Consider the following 6,009-nt stretch of genomic DNA (forward strand, 5'->3'; position numbering starts at 1 on the left):
AGGCGGAAACCTATTTAATCACTCCTTCCCAAAACCACTGTGCCTACATAGAGTCATAAAGCCGCCTGATCGCTGCGGCATCCAAGAGAAACACATACACCATACCCTTGGGACCCAGACAACTGTTAAAGCCTCTCATGCTGGCCACGGCTTGGACCACCTACTGTCTGGGGGACACAATGCTGATGGCAGCATCGCCCTCATGCCACCAGCATCACTTTGTCTCTGGGGCTCAGCGCAGGAGACAAGCTGTGCCTGCCAAAAAACGCACCCATACCATGGGGCTGGATGGGAGACATCCATCGCTGCCTGCTATCTTGGCATCCCCAGCCCTTCCCTTTATTTACAGCAGGATTTTTCCCATTGAGACCCAACACAAACTAGGTTAACCTTACCCAGCATCTCTCCAGATGCAGCTTCCCCTCTCTACACATTGACCATCTTATTAATCTTTAATCATCCTTCTGCTAAAACTAAACTTACTGATGTGTAAACCCCAAATATTTCTTTTATTTTCTCCCCTCTCCAAGCTAGCTACTGAGCATTTCCCTGTCCCCCTGGGCCTCACTCATTCACATGGCCAACAGTTTTCATTCCAGCATGACCCCTGCCAGCCAGTGAGTGCTTTTGAGTGAGTCTCATTGAGCCCTATTCCCTCTTTTAGCGCTTTCAGCCTGAGCTGGGGAAAATTAATTTTTCAGTGGCATGGGGCCAGAAGCACCCTGGGGTGGTGGACAGCCAGGAAACAGGTTTGGTTTATGCTTGTTTTCCTGCAATATTCATGGGTCAAGTGTGAGAAAGAGAGGAGGAAAGTCGGTTCATGCCTGGGGACTATGGTTTGTACACACTCCGCTGCAAGAAAAGAGCTAATTCTGATGCTTTGCAGTATGCTTCCAATCCTTCATCCACAGGGATGATTTTCCCTCTATGCAGGGTAGAGTTTGCATTGCTCCTCTGGATTTAGCCAAAAATCCGCCTTTTCCGGACCATCACCTTTCAACCTGTGATTTATTTCAGTCACCGCAGCACACCCCATACCTACCGCTCCACTCCTCAAAGCAATGGGGCTCGGCCCTGGCACGAGCTATGCTTCGGGGTCTCATGAGGCTGGGAGGGCAAGAATAGGGGGAAAGTTTATGGTGCTCAGAGGTCTAGTATTGTGCCTATATGGATTTCATTTTTAGTTTTCCAAGCTCTGCAGAAGCATCTTAGTTACTATTCTTCAACTATAAATGAAACACAGATGCACTCTCTTTGCAGAGGTCCAATGGTTTCGTCGGGGGGTTCTGCTAGAGAGGTACATCATAGAAAGAAAAACATGGAAATTATTATTATTTTAAGAACCATTATGTCAGAGACATTCGCAGTGGCCCCATGCCAGCACATGCCTCCCCAGCACCGCTTTCAGCCCGGCCTGCTGACAGCAGCCCTGAGCTCAGCCTCTTCCTATGCACCCTCCCTGCTTTAGTAGATAGAGAACTTATCACCCTAGGCCCCCGAACACACTTTGTTTTCACTGATGGTAAGGAATACTCCCAGGTAGGTAGCTGAAGAGCTGATGTCTGTGGGGCTTGGGTACGTTTGCCGTTTCAGATTAGGCAGAGCTGCCATAGCTGGGTGCAGAAAATAGGGAAAAAGTGGTTGTTTGTGGGGGTTTTTTTAAACACAGTCCCAAAGCCCCTGATACCTGCATTGATTCGGCTGGGGCTGTGGCAGGTTTCCCCTTGCAGTCCCACGTGCCAGCGGAATATTGGCTCCTTGGTGTATTTTCCCTTTTCAATGTATGAAAAAACATAAAGACACGTGAATTTAAGCTTCCAAGGATTTCTGCTCACCCATAAGTGGGGGGGAAGCCTGGCTAAGGTATGAAGAGCCCTATTCCTTTTACCTCTGTTAAGCCCAAAGAGGGGGTCCCTTTGCCAGGGCCCTCATCTGATGCAAAGATGCAGAAAGAGAGAATCTGGCTAGGAGCAGCTGTGGTTTTGCACATTTCTGAGTAAAAGAAAAAAGGTCTAGTGATAATCTTAACAAAATAAAGGGGTTCCCACAGGCTAACTTACTCAGGGAGAGTTTCAAGGGGGAACAATAAAGTTGAGATGTGGTCTTTTGCCACCTTTTCACACCCATGCAGTGGATTTAAGTACTTATTTATTGTACGTGTTTATTGTATGTATTATTCTGCCAGCAAATAGATTCCGGCAGAAAGCTTTGCTTTCTCTGGAGGGAGACAGCTGATCTAAGGGTACACATGGATGAACATGCTGTAATTCTCCACTGAAGTATTGCTCACAACAAACAAGCTTCATTCAAACACAACGGCTGAGCAGTGAGGAAGCACATTCGTACCCATTGCAGAGCAGCAATGCCCTTGTATGTGCAAGGAATTAGGGTGTACCTCCACTTACAAGGCAGCATTTGACCCTGAACTTCTCACAGATCAAGTCATGGTATTTTTATTCAGTTCCAAAAAGGTTTTCCTCTATTTTTTAATAAAAGTTTTATATTAAATATGTTTTAACAGTGATTTAAAAGACAACTTTTATCCCTGTATAGATAGTGCATACCATTTAGCACTGCCAATGGTTACAGGTTAATCATGTCATTGTATATAGGTGGGATTTTTAACTATACTTTTATATGTGACCTCTGCTACGAGAAAAGAGCACACATGCAGCACATCTACTGCAGAGAAAAACCTGGAAAGGGCACATCAGCATACACCAAACCCTTAGGGACAGGAAGGCAAATAGAAGCATTAACTACAAGCTTATCCATTTTAAAAATAATCTCATTAGCCAGTAGCAGAGCACAGCTACAAAAGTCACCGTTGCCACGTTACCCACACACTGCAGCCAGAAGGAGGGGAAAAGAAGCAATAAAATCACTCACTGCTTTTACAACAATGGAACTGAATTCCCAAACTGGCCAAAAAAACCTTTTTTGATGAGAGTCCAGGGTATTTTGAAGTGCAGGAGCAAGCGTCCCTCCTTCACTTTGTGCTCAAGGCTTCCTGAGCAGCATGGAGAGAAATACAAACCTCACTGCTCTGCAAACAGAAGTTGGGGGACTTCTGGTGCCCCCAGCTTTGGGTTACAGCTTCTAGGGAGGGGTGTAAGACAGGTCCCACCTGAAGACAATTTGCCCTCTCTCAGCACAAATGCCCCTAAAGCTGCAGGTCCCAGCCCTGTAGGGAGGGAGGCACTGACATGGATGCAGTACCCCGATTTCTCTGGGAGAATGATCTGGCCCAGCCTAGCGCACTTGGGCAAGGCTCTGCTAGTATGGCTGCCTTTAAATACACTCCTCCAGTAATATATATATATAAAATATATGTATTTTCCCTGGCACAGGTAAAAGGCCCACTAGCACTATTTATTAAGGCAGCTGTGGGCTGTTCAAAACACTCCAGCCCCACATCTCATCTCTTCCAAGCTGCATCAGGGTTCTTGTACAAAGACCATTTTCAAAGCCATGAATAACTTTTTCCATAGGCAAGGTGTGAGTTTGTTATTTTACATGACATAAACAGTTTCCGTGACCCACCCCAGCCTGTGTGTACAAACATAGGTGCAACAGTGAGATGCCAGGTGATTTCTCCCCTTGCCCTGCGGTAACCTGGAGCCCATGGAGCTCAGCTCTGCACCCTTAGACAGTCTGGACATTGCATCCCTAAAGTGCTGGCTCTTGTGGCTGCAGAGCCAGCTCTCTCCCTTTTTTCCAGGATTGTGTAGGGTTTGGGAAAAAGGGCTTGTAAACAAAGCAAAGGTCCAAAAATAGTTGATGATACCCAGGGCTGTAGGGATGCCCTGTGTCCCCCAGTGGAAACAAGATGCAGACTCAGGATGAACACTGAGATGTCATACTATCCGCTATATGGATGGATACTATACCATCAGGCCAATATAGCAGAAAAGCAGCCAGGCATCCATGTTTATTGCTCTGAAATCAGTCCATTAGGACTGTGGGCTGGAATTTAAGTATTCACTTATCTGCCTTAAAATAACTTCAGGCCCCCTAGGCTGTATTCCTGCACTTAAAGACCTGAACAAAAAGGAGGGAAGAAGAGAGGAGAAAAACCAACCAACCAAACAGAAAAGATGTGTCCTGGGTTCAGCAGTAGCAGTCATTTTTCTCCTTCTTAGTAGCTGGTGCAGCACTGTGTTTCTGCCTTTCAGCCTGGGAACAGCGCTGATAACACCAATGGTTTTAGTTGTTGTTCAGTAATGCTTACTCTGACCAAGGACTTTGTGAGTCTCGTGCTCTGCCAAGGAGGAGGGGAGGCTGGGAGGAAGCAGAGACAGGACACCTGACCCAAACTGACCAAAGAGGTATTCCATACCACAGCACGTCATGGCCACTCTATAAACTAGGGGTAGTTTCCCCTAACCGGAAGGGTTAGATCACTGCTTGGATTGGGCTGGGTATTGGTTGGCAGGTGGTGACGTGTTGTGTTCTCTTCCCTTGTTATTTCCCTTATCATTATTATTATTGGTGGCAGGAGTATAGTGGGTCTGTGTTATACCTTAGTTACTGGACTGTTCTTATCTCAGCCCGTGGGAGTTACATTCTTTTGATTCTCCTCCCCATCCCTCCATGAGCCAGGGGAGGAAGGGGGAAGTGAGTGAAGGGCTGCATGGTTTTCTGGGTTGCCGGCTGGGCTTAAACCACAAGAAGATTATAATGCAGTTAATCAAGAAGAAAACCTGCAGAAACAAAGAAACCTGCAGAAAACCGGTTTTCATGAAAATCAATCAATGAGCACTTCTTCCATGGGCTTTCCCAAGCCGAGCAAAGCTGGCTCTGAAAAACCAAGGTAAACAGGAGTCAGTACTAATAAAGAGGTGAAAAAAATAAAGGTTTGTTTCACTCCTTGAACCTCACACTAAGCGATTTCCAGTGAAAAGGTCAGCTAACAGATCCAGCCAATGGAAAACAGCATTTTTGCTTTAAATATAAAAACACCCTTCAAGTTTCTTTATTTTTTTGTAAGCATTTTTGTCCACAGACCCCCTGGCTGACACCTCCCTGGGTCAAATCGCGCCTCCTGGCAGGGAATATACCCCAATGAGGCTGGAGATCAGCTCATTAACCCCATCTTATTAATAGCTGGGTTTTAAATATATCTTTATATTATATATATTACATAGAATACATGTGTGCTATATTTAATATAAATACATTCTATAGAATTATAGAATGTATTTTGTATTGTATAATTATATCAGATAATATACACTATATAATATATACACAATATATGCTATACAATGTGTAGCATATAATACATATAGTATACATAATTATTATACTAATACTCTATTATATCTCATATATAATAATTATATATATTGTATATAGTAAAATATTATATACGCTGTATAATTTTTCTATGTTCTCTCTCTATATAAGATATATCCCCCCATTTGCTTTGCTTCTTGCTGAGCACTTTCAGCACTGTAGCCCTTTTCCTTGGAATTGTGGTTTCAGCAGGCAGGGCTGAGGGACAGAGCTGGGGCAAGCATGGCCCTGACACCCCCCCGTGACCCCACAAGCCTTTTGCCACCTGTGAATGGCAAAAAAGCTCAGAGCAGAGGTGCTGAGCCTATGGAGGATGCTGAGGGTAGGAAAGCCCTGCAGTTCAGGATGGATATGCATGGCCAAGTATCTCATCAGCAGAGCTCAGCGTTGTAACCATGGCTGGTAAAGAACGATGGGAAAAACTGAAACTGTGACCCAAATTTGCAGAAAACCCATTTATGGCAGGATCAGGACAGGAGAATTGATGCAGACCAGGTCACCCAGCACAACTTTGAGGATGCTGTGCCCCATCTTCCAGCCATTCCCCCTTCACTGGGACCCCCCCATGGCTTCCCCCAGCCTTACACTGATTGCTCCAGCTGGAGCAAGCCCCTCTGAAACCCATTCAGAGCCAGGTTTGACTTATCATCTGGGAAAGGGAGCTAGGTTTCTGCCTCCCAGCCTGGGGAAAAGAAGAAATAAATAAAGCAT

The sequence above is a fragment of the Lathamus discolor genome, chromosome 3 (genome assembly GCF_037157495.1).
Source record: "Lathamus discolor isolate bLatDis1 chromosome 3, bLatDis1.hap1, whole genome shotgun sequence".
Taxonomy (NCBI): Eukaryota; Metazoa; Chordata; class Aves; order Psittaciformes; family Psittacidae; genus Lathamus; species Lathamus discolor.